Source organism: Telmatherina bonti (assembly GCF_933228915.1).
Source record: "Telmatherina bonti genome assembly, chromosome: 21".
NCBI classification, from domain to species: Eukaryota; Metazoa; Chordata; class Actinopteri; order Atheriniformes; family Telmatherinidae; genus Telmatherina; species Telmatherina bonti.
Genome location: NC_136630.1, coordinates 31,498,787 through 31,512,539, shown reverse-complemented (window position 1 = coordinate 31,512,539; position 13,753 = coordinate 31,498,787).

The following is a 13,753-nucleotide window of genomic DNA, read 5'->3' as shown; positions in this document are numbered from 1 at the left end:
CTGGTGTGTCCACTGGCCTGTCCTCTGGTGTGTCCACTGGTGTGTCCACTGTCCTGTCCTCTGATGTGTCCACTGGCCTGTCCTCTGGTGTGTCCACTGGTGTGTCCTCTGGCCTTTCCTCTGGTGTGTCCACTGGCGTGTCGTCTGGTGTGTCCACTGGTGTGTCCACTTGCCTGTCCTCTCGTGTGTCCACTGGCCTGTCCTCTGGTGTGTCCACTGGTGTGTCCTCTTACCTGTCCTCTGGTGTTTCCACTGGCCTGTCCTCTGGTGTGTCCACTGGTGTGTCCACTGGTGTGTCCACTGGTGTGTCCTCTGGTGTGTCCACTGGCCTGTCCTCTGGTGTGTCCTCTCGTGTGTCCACTGTTGTGTGCACTGGCCTGTCCTCTGGTGTGTCCACTGGTGTGTCCTCTGGTGTGTCCACTGGTGTGTCCACTGGTGTGTCTTCTGGTGTGTCCACTGATGTGTCCTCTGGTGTGTCCTCTGGCCTGTCCACTGGTGTGTCCTCTGGTGTGTCCACTGGCCTGTCCTCTGGTGTGTCCCTGGTGTGTCCTCTGGTGTGTCCACTGGTGTGTCCTCTGGTGTGTCCTCTGATGTGTCCTCTGGTGTGTCCACTGGCGTGTCCACTGGTGTGTCCTCTGGTGTGTCCTCTGGTGTTTCCACTGGCCTGTCCTCTGGTGTGTCCACTGGTGTGTCCTCTGGTGTGTCCACTGGCCTGTCCTCTGGTGTGTCCTCTGGTGTGTCCACTGGTGTGTCCACTGGCCTGTCTTATGGTGTGTCCACTGGTGTGTCCTCTGGTGTGTCCACTGATGTGTCCTCTGGTGTGTCCTCTGGCGTGTCCACTGGTGTGTCCACTGCTGTGTCCACTGGCCTGTCCTCTGGTGTGTCCACTGGTGTGTCCTCTGGTGTGTCCACTGGTGTGTCCTCTGGTGTGTCCTCTGGTGTGTCCACTGGCCTGTCCTCTGGCATGTCCTCTGGTGTGATCACTGGTGTGTCCTCTGGTGTGTCCACTGGCCTGTCCTCTGGTGTGTCCACTGGTGTGTCCACTGGTGTGTCCACTGATGTGTCCTCTGGTGTGTCCACTGGCCTGTCCTCTGGTGTGTCCACTGGTGTGTCCTCTGGTGTGTCCACTGACCTGTCCTCTTGTGTGTCCACTGGTGTGTCCTCTGGCCTGTCCTCTGGTGTGTCCACTGGTGTGTCCACTGGTGTGTCCTCTGGTGTGTCCACTGGCCTGTTCTCTGGTGTGTCCTCTGGTGTATCCACTGGTGTGTCCACTGGTGTGTCCACTGGTGTGTCCTCTGGTGTGTCCACTGGTGTGTCCACTGGTGTGTCCTCTGGTGTGTCCACTGGTGTGTCCTCTGGTGTTTCCACTGGTGTGTCCACTGGCCTGTCCTCTGGTGTGTCCACTGGTGTGTCCTCTGGTGGTTCCACTGGTGTGTCATCTCATGTTTCCACTGGTGTGTCCACTGGCCCTTCCTCTGGTGTGTCCACTGGTGTGTCCTCTGGTGGTTCCACTGGTGTGTCTTCTCATGTGTCCACTGGTGTGTCCACTGGCCTGTCCACTGGTGTGTTCTCTGGTGTGTCGCTGACGTGTCCTCTGGCGTGTCCTCTGGTGTGTCCTCTGGCGTGTCCACTGGTGTGTCCACTGGTGTGTCCACTGCTGTGTCCACTGCTGTGTCCACTGGCCATTCCTCTGGTGTGTCAACTGGTGTGTCCTCTGGTGTGTCCACTGGTGTTTCCTCTGGTGTGTCCTCTGATGTGTCCTCTGGTGTTTCCACTGGCCTGTCCTCTGGTGTGTCCTCTGGTGTGACCACTGGTGTTTCCACTGGTGTGTCCTCTGGTGTGTCCACTGGCCTGTCCTCTTATGTGTCCACTGGTGTGTCCTCTGGCCTGTCCTCTGGTGTGTCCACTGGTGTGTCCACTGGTGTGTCCTCTGGTGTGTCCACTGGCCTATCCTCTGGTGTGTCCTCTGGTGTGTCCACTGGTATGTCCACTGGCCTGTCCTCTGGTGTGTCCACTGGTGTGTCCACTGGTGTGTCCACTGGCATATCCTCTGGTGTGTCCTCTGGTGTGTCCACTGGTATGTCCACTGGCCTGTCCTCTGGTGTGTCCACTGGTGTGTCCTCTGGTGTGTCCACTGGTGTGTCCACTGGCCAGTCCACTGGTGTGTCCTCTGGTGTGTCCACTGGCCTGTCCTCTGGTGTGTCCTCTGGTGTGTCCGCTGCTGTGTCCTCTGGCATGTCCTCTGGTGTGATCACTGGTGTGTCCGCTGGTGTGTCCACTGGCCTGTCCCCTGGTGTGTCCACTGGTGTGTCCACTGGTGTGGCCACTGATGTGTCCTCTGGTGTGTCCACTGGCCTGTCCTATGGTGTGTCCACTGGTGTGTCCTCTGGTGTTTCCACTGGTGTGTCCACTGGCCTGTCCTCTGGTGTGTCCACTGGTGTGTCCTCTGGTGGTTCCACTGGTGTGTCATCTCATGTTTCCACTGGTGTGTCCACTGGCCCTTCCTCTGGTGTGTCCACTGGTGTGTCCTCTGGTGGTTCCACTGGTGTGTCTTCTCATGTGTCCACTGGTGTGTCCACTGGCCTGTCCACTGGTGTGTTCTCTGGTGTGTCGCTGACGTGTCCTCATGCGTGTCCTCTGGTGTGTCCTCTGGCGTGTCCACTGGTGTGTCCACTGGTGTGTCCACTGCTGTGTCCACTGCTGTGTCCACTGGCCATTCCTCTGGTGTGTCAACTGGTGTGTCCTCTGGTGTGTCCACTGGTGTTTCCTCTGGTGTGTCCTCTGATGTGTCCTCTGGTGTGTCCACTGGCCTGTCCTCTGGTGTGTCCTCTGGTGTGACCACTGGTGTTTCCACTGGTGTGTCCTCTGGTGTGTCCACTGGCCTGTCCTCTTATGTGTCCACTGGTGTGTCCTCTGGCCTGTCCTCTGGTGTGTCCACTGGTGTGTCCACTGGTGTGTCCTCTGGTGTGTCCACTGGCCTATCCTCTGGTGTGTCCTCTGGTGTGTCCACTGGTATGTCCACTGGCCTGTCCTCTGGTGTGTCCACTGGTGTGTCCACTGGTGTGTCCACTGGCATATCCTCTGGTGTGTCCTCTGGTGTGTCCACTGGTATGTCCACTGGCCTGTCCTCTGGTGTGTCCACTGGTGTGTCCTCTGGTGTGTCCACTGGTGTGTCCACTGGCCTGTCCACTGGTGTGTCCTCTGGTGTGTCCACTGGCCTGTCCTCTGGTGTGTCCTCTGGTGTGTCCACTGGTGTGTCCTCTGGCATGTCCTCTGGTGTGATCACTGGTGTGTCCGCTGGTGTGTCCACTGGCCTGTCCCCTGGTGTGTCCACTGGTGTGTCCACTGGTGTGGCCACTGATGTGTCCTCTGGTGTGTCCACTGGCCTGTCCTATGGTGTGTCCACTGGTGTGTCCTCTGGTGTGTCCACTGTTGTGTCCTCTGGCGTGTCCTCTGGTGTGTCCTCTGGCGTGTCCACTGGTGTGTCCACTGGCCTGTCCTCTGGTGTGTCCACTGGTTTGTCCTCTGGTGTGTCCACTGGTGTGTCCTCTGGTGTGTCCTCTGATGTGTCCTCTGGTGTGTCCACTGGCCTGTCCACTTGTGTGTCCTCTGGTGTGTCCTCTGGTGTGTCCACTGGTGTGTCCTCTGGTGTGTCCACTGGTGTGTCCACTGGCCTGTCCTCTGGTGTGTCCACTGGTGTGTCCTGTGGTGATTCCACTGGCCTGTCCTCTTGTGTGTCCACTGGTGTGTCCACTGGTGTGTCCTCTGGCCTGTCCTCTGGTGTGTCCACTGGCCTATCCTCTGGTGTGTCCTCTGGTGTGTCCACTGGTATGTCCACTGGCCTGTCCTCTGGTGTGTCCACTGGTGTGTCCACTGGTGTGTCCACTGGCCTATCCTCTGGTGTGTCCTCTGGTGTGTCCACTGGTATTTCCACTGGCCTGTCCTCTGGTGTGTCCACTGGTGTGTCCTCTGGTGTGTCCACTGGTGTGTCCACTGGCCTGTCCACTGGTGTGTCCTCTGGTGTGTCCTCTGGTGTGTCCACTGGCCTGTCCTCTGGTGTGTCCTCTGGTGTGTCCACTGCTGTGTCCTCTGGCATGTCCTCTGGTGTGATCACTGGTGTGTCCGCTGGTGTGTCCACTGGCCTGTCCACTGGTGTGGCCACTGATGTGTCCTCTGGTGTGTCCACTGGCCTGTCCTATGGTGTGTCCACTGGTGTGTCCTCTGGTGTGTCCACTGTTGTGTCCTCTGGCGTTTCCTCTGGTGTGTCCTCTGGCGTGTCCACTGGTGTGTCCACTGGCCAGTCCTCTGGTGTGTCCACTGGTTTGTCCTCTGGTGTGTCCACTGGTGTGTCCTCTGGTGTGTCCTCTGATGTGTCCTCTGGTGTGTCCACTGGCCTGTCCACTGGTGTGTCCTCTGGTGTGTCCTCTGGTGTGTCCACTGGTGTGTCCTCTGGTGTGTCCACTGGTGTGTCCACTGGTGTGTCCACTGGCCTGTCCTCTGGTGTGTCCACTGGTGTGTCCTGTGGTGATTCCACTGGCCTGTCCTCTTGTGTGTCCACTGGTGTGTCCACTGGTGTGTCCTCTGGCCTGTCCTCTGGTGTGTCCACTGGTGAGTCCACTGGTGTGTCCTCTGGTGTGTCCACTGGCCTGTCCTCTGGTGTGTCCTCTGGTGTATCCACTGGTGTGTCCACTGGCCTGTCCTCTGGTGTGTCAACTGGTGTGTCCACTGGTGTGTCCTCTGGTGTGTCCACTGGTGTGTCCACTGGCCTGTCCTCTGGTGTGTCCACTGGTGTGTCCTCTGGTGGTTCCACTGGTGTGTCCTCTCATGTGTCCACTGATGTGTCCACTGGCCTGTCCACTGGTGTGTGCTCTGGTGTGTCGCTGACGTGTCCTCTGGCGTGTCCTCTGGTGTGTCCTCTGGCGTGTCCACTGGTGTGTCCACTGGTGTGTCCACTGCTGTGTCCACTGGCCTGTCCTCTGGTGTGTCAACTGGTGTGTCCTCCGGTGTGTCCACTGGTGTTTCCTCTGGTGTGTCCTCTGATGTGTCCTCTGGTGTGTCCACTGGCCTGTCCTCTGGTGTGTCCTCTGGTGTGTCCACTGGTGTGTCCACTGGTGTGTCCTCTGGTATGTCGACTGGCCTGTCCTCTTGTGTGTCCACTGGTGTGTCCACTGGTGTGTCCACTGGTGTGTCCTCTGGTGTGTCCACTGGCCTATCCTCTGGTGTGTCCTCTGGTGTGTCCACTGGTATGTCCACTGGCCTGTCCTCTGGTGTGTCCACTGGTGATTCCTCTGGTGTGTCCACTGGTGTGTCCACTGGCCTGTCCTTTGGTGTGTCCACTGGTGTGTCCTCTGGTGTGTCCACTGGTGTGTCCACTGGCCTTTCCTCTGGTGTGTCCACTGGTGTGTCCTCTGGTGTGTCCACTGGCCTTTCCTCTGGTGTGTCCACTGGTGTGTCCACTTGCCTGTCCTCTGGTGTGTCTTCTTTTGTGTCCACTGGCCTGTCCTCTTGTGTGTCCACTGGTGTGTCCTCTGGTGTGTCCTCTGGCCTGTCCTCTGGTGTGTCCACTGGTGTGTCCACTGGTGTGTCCTCTGGTGTGTCCACTGGCCTGTCCTCTGGTGTGTCCTCTGGTGTATCCACTGGTGTGTCCACTGGCCTTTCCTCTGGTGTGTCCACTGGTGTGTCCACTGGCCTGTCCTCTGGTGTGTCCTCTGGTGTATCCACTGGTGTGTCCACTGGCCTTTCCTCTGGTGTGTCCACTGGTGTGTCCACTGGTGTGTCCTCTGGTGTGTCCACTGGTGTGTCCACTGGCCTGTCCTCTGGTGTGTCCACTGGTTTGTCCTCTGGTGGTTCCACTGGTGTGTCCTCTCATGTGTCCACTGATGTGTCCACTGGCCTGTCCACTGGTGTGTGCTTTGGTGTGTCGCTGACGTGTCCTCTGGCGTGTCCTCTGGTGTGTCCTCTGGCGTGTCCACTGGTGTGTCCACTGGTGTGTCCACTGCTGTGTCCACTGGCCTGTCCTCTGGTGTGTCCACTGGCCTGTCCTCTGGTGTGTCCTCTGGTGTGTCCACTGGTGTGTCCACTGGTGTGTCCTCTGGTGTGTCCACTGGCCTGTCCTCTTGTGTGTCCACTGGTGTGTCCTCTGGTGTGTCCACTGGTGTGTCCACTGGTGTGTCCTCTGGTGTGTCCACTGGCCTATCCTCTGGTGTGTCCTCTGGTGTGTCCACTGGCCTGTCCTCTGGTGTGTCCACTGGTGTGTCCTCTGGTGGTTCCACTGGTGTGTCTTCTCATGTGTCCACTGGTGTGTCCACTGGCCTGTCCACTGGTGTGTTCTCTGGTGTGTCGCTGACGTGTCCTCTGGCGTGTCCTCTGGTGTGTCCTCTGGCGTGTCCACTGGTGTGTCCACTGGTGTGTCCACTGCTGTGTCCACTGGCCTGTCCTCTGGTGTGTCAACTGGTGTGTCCTCTGGTGTGTCCACTGGTGTTTCCTCTGGTGTGTCCTCTGCTGTGTCCTCTGGTGTGTCCACTGGCCTGTCCTCTGGTGTGTCCTCTGGTGTGTCCACTGGTGTGTCCTCTGGTGTGTCCACTGGCCTGTCCTCTGGTGTGTCCACTGGTGTGTCCTCTGGTGTGTCCACTGGTGTGTCCACTGGCCTGTCCTCTGGTGTGTCCACTGGTGTGTCCTCTGGTGTGTCCACCGGCCTGTCCTCTGGTGTGTCCACTGGTGTGTCCACTGTCCTGTCCTCTGATGTGTCCACTGGCCTGTCCTCTGGTGTGTCCACTGGTGTGTCCTCTGGCCTTTCCTCTGGTGTGTCCACTGGTGTGTCCACTGGCGTGTCCTCTGGTGTGTCCACTGGTGTGTCCACTTGCCTGTCCTCTGGTGTGTCCACTGGCCTGTCCTCTGGTGTGTCCACTGGTGTGTCCACTGGTGTGTCGTCTTGCCTGTCCTCTGGTGTTTCCACTGGCCTGTCCTCTGGTGTGTCCACTGGTGTGTCCTCTGGTGTGTCCAATAGCCTGTCCTCTGGTGTGTCCTCTCGTGTGTCCACTGTTGTGTGCACTGGCCTGTCCTCTGGTGTGTCCACTGGTGTGTCCTATGGTGTGTCCACTGGTGTGTCCTCTGGTGTGTCCACTGATGTGTCCTCTGGTGTGTCCTCTGGCATGTCCACTGGTGTGTCCTCTGGTGTGTCCTCTGGCCTGTCCTCTGGTGTGTCCTCTGGTGTGTCCACTGGTGTGTCCTCTGGTGTGTCCTCTGATGTGTCCTCTGGTGTGTCCACTGGCGTGTCCACTGGTGTGTCCTCTGGTCTGTCCACTGGTGTGTCCTCTGGTGTTTCCACTGGCCTGTCCTCTGGTGTGTCCTCTGGTGTGTCCACTGGCCTGTCCTCTGGTGTGTCCACTGGTGTGTCCTCTGGTGTGTCCACTGGTGTGTCCACTGGCCTGTCTTCTGGTGTGTCCACTGGTGTGTCCTCTGGTGTGTCCACTGATGTGTCCTCTGAATTGTCCTCTGGCGTGTCCACTGGTGTGTCCACTGGTGTGTCCACTGCTGTTTCCACTGGCCTGTCCTCTGGTGTGTCCACTGGTGTGTCCTCTGGTGTGTCCACTGGTGTGTCCTCTGGTGTGTCCTCTTGTGTGTCCACTGGCCTGTCCTCTGGTGTGTCCACTGGCGTGTCCACTGGTGTGTCCTCTGGTGTGTCCACTGGTGTTTCCACTGGCCTGTCTTCTGGTGTGTCCACTGGTGTGTCCTCTGGTGTGTCCACTGGTGTGTCCACTGGTGTGTCCTCTGGTGTGTCCACTGGTGTGTCCACTGGCCTGTCCTCTGGTGTGTCCACTGGTGTTTCCACTGGCCTGTCTTCTGGTGTGTCCACTGGTGTGTCCTCTGGTGTGTCCTATGGTGTGTCCACTGGTGTGTCCTCTGGTGTGTCCACTGGTGTGTCCACTGGCCTGTCCTCTGGTGTGTCCACTGGTGTGTCCTCTGGTGGTTCCACTGGTGTGTCCTCTCATTTGTCCACTGGTGTGTCCACTGGCCTGTCCTCTGGTGTGTCCACTGGTGTGTCCTCTGGTGGTTGCACTGGTGTGTCTTCTCATGTGTCCACTGGTGTGTCCACTGGCCTGTCCACTGGTGTGTCCTCTGGTGTGTCGCTGACGTGTCCTCTGGCGTGTCCTCTGGTGTGTCCTCTGGCGTGTCCACTGGTGTGTCCACTGCTGTGTCCACTGGCCTGTCTTCTGGTGTGTCAACTGGTGTGTCCTCTGGTGTGTCCACAGGTGTTTCCTCTGGTGTGTCCTCTGATGTGTCCACTGGCCTGTCCTCTGGTGTGTCCTCCGGTGTGTCCACTGGTGTGTCCTCTGGTGTGTCCACTGGCCTGTCCTCTTATGTGTCCACTGGTTTGTCCTCTGGCCTGTCCTCTGGTGTGTCCACTGGTGTGTCCACTGGCCTGTCCTCTGGTGTGTCCACTGGCCTATCCTCTGGTGTGTCCACTGGTATGTCCACTGGCCTGTCCTCTGGTGTGTCCTCTGGTGTGTCCACTGGCCTGTCCTCTGGTGTGTCCTCTCGTGTGTCCACTGTTGTGTGCACTGGCCTGTCCTCTGGTGTGTCCACTGGTGTGTCCTCTGGTGTGTCCACTGATGTGTCCTCTGGTGTGTCCTCTGGCGTGTCCACTGGTGTGTCCTCTGGTGTGTCCACTGGCCTGTCCTCTGGTGTGTCCCTGGTGTGTCCTCTGGTGTGTCCTCTGGTGTGTCCACTGGTGTGTCCACTTGCCTGTCCTCCGGTGTGTCCACTGGCCTGTCTTCTGGTGTGTCCACTGGTGTGTCCTCTTGCCTGTCCTCTGGTGTTTCCACTGGCCTGTCCTCTGGTGTGTCCACTGGTGTGTCCACTGCTGTGTCCTCTGGTGTGTCCTCTGGTGTGATCACTGGTGTGTCCTCTGGTGTGTCCACTGGCCTGTCCTCTGGTGTGTCCACTGGTGTGTCCTCTGGTGTGTCCACTGGCCTGTCCTCTGGTGTGTCCACTGGTGTGTCCACTGTCCTGTCCTCTGATGTGTCCACTGGCCTGTCCTCTGGTGTGTCCACTGGTGTGTCCACTTGCCTGTCCTCTGGTGTGTCCACTGGCCTGTCCTCTGGTGTGTCCACTGGTGTGTCCTCTTGCCTGTCCTCTGGTGTTTCCACTGGCCTGTCCTCTGGTGTGTCCACTGGTGTGTCCACTGGTGTGTCCTCTGGTGTGTCCACTGGCCTGTCCTCTGGTGTGTCCTCTCATGTGTCCACTGTTGTGTGCACTGGCCTGTCCTCTGGTGTGTCCACTGGTGTGTCCTCTGGTGTGTCCACTGGTGTGTCCACTGGTGTGTCCTCTGGTGTGTCCACTGATGTGTCCTCTGGTGTGTCCTCTGGCGTGTCCACTGGTGTGTCCACTGGTGTGTCCACTGGCCTGTCCTCTGGTGTGTCCCTGGTGTGTCCTCTGGTGTGTCCACTGGTGTGTCCTCTGGTGTGTCCTCTGATGTGTCCTCTGGTGTGTCCACTGGCGTGTCCACTGGTGTGTCCCCTGGTGTGTCCTCTGGTGTTTTCACTGGCCTGTCCTCTGGTGTGTCCACTGGTGTGTCCTCTGGTGTGTCCACTGGCCTGTCCTCTGGTGTGTCCACTGGTGTGTCCCCTGGTGTGTCCTCTGGTGTTTTCACTGGCCTGTCCTCTGGTGTGTCCACTGGTGTGTCCTCTGGTGTGTCCACTGGCCTGTCCTCTGGTGTGTCCACTGGTGTGTCCTCTGGTGTGTCCACTGGTGTGTCCACTGGCCTGTCTTCTGGTGTGTCCACTGGTGTGTCCTCTGGTGTGTCCACTGGTGTGTCCTCTGGTGTGTCCTCTGGCGTGTCCACTGGTGTGTCCACTGCTGTGTCCACTGCTGTGTCCACTGGCCTGTCCTCTGGTGTGTCCACTGGTGTGTCCTCTGGTGTGTCCACTGGTGTGTCCTCTGGTGTGTCCTCTGGTGTGTCCACTGGCCTGTCCTCTGGTGTGTCCTCTGGTGTGTCCACTGCTGTGTCCTCTGGCATGTCCTCTGGTGTGATCACTGGTGTGTCCTCTGGTGTGTCCACTGGCCTGTCCTCTGGTGTTTCCACTGGTGTGTCCTCTGGTGTGTCCACTGGTGTGTCCACTGATGTGTCCTCTGGTGTGTCCACTGGCCTGTCCTCTGGTGTGTCCACTTGTGTGTCCTCTGGTGTGTCCACTGGCCTGTCCTCTTGTGTGTCCACTGGTGTGTCCTCTGGCCTGTCCTCTGGTGTGTCCACTGGGATGTCCAGTGGTGTGTCCTCTGGTGTGTCCACTGGCCTGTTCTCTGGTGTGTCCTCTGGTGTATCCACTGGTGTGTCCACTGGTGTGTCCTTTGGTGTGTCCACTGGTGTGTCCACTGGTGTGTCCTCTGGTGTGTACACTGGTGTGTCCACTGGCCTGTCCTCTGGTGTGTCCACTGGTGTGTCCTCTGGTGGTTCCACTGGTGTGTCCTCTCATGTGTCCACTGGTGTGTCCACTGGCCTGTCTTCTGGTGTGTCCACTGGTGTGTCCTCTGGTGGTTCCACTGGTGTGTCTTCTCATGTGTCCAATGGTGTGTCCACTGGCCTGTCCACTGGTGTGTTCTCTGGTGTGTCGCTGACGTGTCCTCTGGCGTGTCCTCTGGTGTGTCCTCTGGCGTGTCCACTGGTGTGTCCACTGGTGTGTCCACTGCTGTGTCCACTGGCCTGTCCTCTGGTGTGTCAACTGGTGTGTCCTCTGGTGTGTCCACTGGTGTTTCCTCTGGTGTGTCCACTGGTGTGTCCTCTGGTGTGTCCACTGGCCTGTCCTCTTATCTGTCCACTGGTGTGTCCTCTGGCCTGTCCTCTGGTGTGTCCACTGGTGTGTCCACTGGTGTGTCCTCTGGTGTGTCCACTGGTGTGTCCACTGGTGTGTCCTCTGGTGTGTCCACTGGCCTGTCCTCTTATCTGTCCACTGGTGTGTCCTCTGGCCTGTCCTCTGGTGTGTCCACTGGTGTGTCCACTGGTGTGTCCTCTGGTGTGTCCACTGGCCTATCCTCTGGTGTGTCCACTGGTGTGTCCACTGGTATGTCCACTGGTCTGTCCTCTGGCCTGTCCTCTGGTGTGTCCACTGGTGTGTCCACTGGTGTGTCCTCTGGTGTGTCCACTGGCCTATCCTCTGGTGTGTCCACTGGTGTGTCCACTGGTATGTCCACTGGCCTGTCCTCTGGTGTGTCCACTGGTGTGTCCTCTGGTGTGTCCACTGGTGTGTCCACTGGCCTATCCTCTGGTGTGTCCTCTGGTGTGTCCACTGGTATGTCCACTGGCCTGTCCTCTGGTGTGTCCACTGGTGTGTCCTCTGGTGTGTCCACTGGTGTGTCCTCTGGTGTGTCCTCTGGTGTGTCCACTGCTGTGTCCTCTGGCATGTCCTCTGGTGTGATCACTGGTGTGTCCGCTGGTGTGTCCACTGGCCTGTCCTCTGGTGTGTCCACTGGTGTGTCCACTGATGTGTCCTCTGGTGTGTCCACTGGCCTTTCCTCTGGTGTGTCCACTGGTGTGTCCTCTGGTGTGTCAACTGGCCTGTCCTCTTGTGTGTCCACTGGTGTGTCCACTGGTGTGTCCTCTGGCCTGTCCTCTGGTGTGTCCACTGGTGTGTCCTCTGGTGTGTCCACTGGCCTGTTCTCTGGTGTGTCCTCTGGTGTATCCACTGGTGTGTCCACTGGCCTGTCCTCTGGTGTGTCCACTGGTGTGTCCTCTGGTGGTTCCACTGGTGTGTCTTCTCATGTGTCCACTGGTGTGTCCACTGGCCTGTCCACTGGTGTGTTGTCTGGTGTGTCGCTGACGTGTCCTCTGGCGTGTCCTCTGCTGTGTCCTCTGGCGTGTCCACTGGTGTGTCCACTGGTGTGTCCACTGCTGTGTCCACTGGCCTGTCCTCTGGTGTGTCAACTGGTGTGTCCTCTGGTGTGTCCACTGGTGTTTCCTCTGGTGTGTCCTCTGATGTGTCCTCTGGTGTGTCCACTGGCCTGTCCTCTGGTGTGTCCTCTGGTGTGTCCACTGGTGTGTCCTCTGGTGTGTCCACTGGCCTGTCCTCTTATGTGTCCACTGGTGTGTCCTCTGGCCTGTCTTCTGGTGTGTCCACTGGTGTGTCCACTGGTGTGTCCTCTGGTGTGTCCACTGGCCTATCCTCTGGTGTGTCCTCTGGTGTGTCTACTGGTATGTCCACTGGCCTGTCCTCTGGTGTGTCCACTGGTGTGTCCTCTGGTGTGTCCACTGGTGTTTCCACTGGCCTGTCCTCTGGTGTGTCCACTGGTGTGTCCTCTGGTGTGTCCACTGGTGTGTCCACTGGCCTGTCCTCTGGTGGTTCCACTGGTGTGTCCACTGACCTGTCCTCTGGTGTGTCCACTGGTGTGTCCACTGGTGTGTCCACTGTCCTGTCCTCTGATGTGTCCACTGGCCTGTCCTCTGGTGTGTCCACTGGTGTGTCCTCTGGTGTGTCCACTGGTGTGTCCACTGGCCTGTCCTCTGGTGTGTCCACTGGTGTGTCCACCTGCCTGTCCTCTGGTGTGTCCACTGGCCTGTCCTCTGGTGTTTACACTGGTGTGTCCACTGGTGTGTCCTCTTGCCTGTCCTCTGGTGTTTCCACTGCCCTGTCCTCTGGTGTGTCCACTGGTGTGTCCACTGGTGTGTCCTCTGGTGTGTCCACTGGCCTGTCCACTGGCCTGTCCTCTCGTGTGTCCACTGTTGTGTGCACTGGCCTGTCCTCTGGTGTGTCCACTGGTGTGTCCTCTGGTGTGTCCACTGGTGTGTCCACTGGTGTGTCCTCTGGTGTGTCCACTGATGTGTCCTCTGGTGTGTCCTCTGGCGTGTCCACTGGTGTGTCCTCTGGTGTCTCCACTGGCCTGTCCTCTGGTGTGTCCACTGGTGTGTCCTCTGGTGTGTCCACTGGTGTGTCCTCTGGTGTGTCCTCTGATGTGTCCTCTGGTGTGTCCACTGGCGTGTCCACTGGTGTGTCCTCTGGTGTGTCTACTGGTGTGTCCTCTGGTGTGTCCACTGATGTGTCCACTGGCCTGTCCTCTGGTGTGTCCACTGGTGTGTCCACTGGCCTGTCCTCTGGTGTGTCCACTGGTGTGTCCTCTGGTGTGTCCACTGGTGTGTCCACTGGTGTGTCCTCTGGTGTGTCCACTGATGTGTCCTCTGGTGTGTCCTCGGGCCTGTCCACTGGTGTGTCCACTGGTGTGTCCACTGCTGTGTCCTCTGGTGTGTCCACTGGTGTGTCCTCTGGTGTGTCCACTGGTGTGTCCTCTGGTGTGTCCACTGGCCTGTCCTCTGGTGTGTCCTCTGGTGTGTCCACTGGCCTGTCCTCTGGTGTGTCCACTGGTGTGTCCTCTGGTGTGTCCACTGGTGTGTCCACTGATGTGTCCTCTGGTGTGTCCACTGGTGTGTCCACTGGTGTGTCCTCTGGTGTGTCTTCTGGTGTCTCCTCTGGTGTGTCTTCTGGCGTGTCCACTGGTGTGTCCTCTGGTGTGTCCACTGGCCTGTCCTCTGGTGTGTCCACTGGTGTGTCCTCTGGTGTGTCCACTGGTGTGTCCACTGGCGTGTCCACTGGTGTGTCCTCTGGTGTGTCCACTGGTGTGTCCTTCTGGTGTGTCCTCTGGCGTGTCTTCTGGTGTCTCCTCTGGTGTGTCTTTAGGCGTGTCCACTGGTGTGTCCTCTGGTGTGTCCTCTGGTGTGTCCACTGGCCTGTCCTCTGGTGTGTCCACTGGTGTGTCCTCTGGTGAGTCC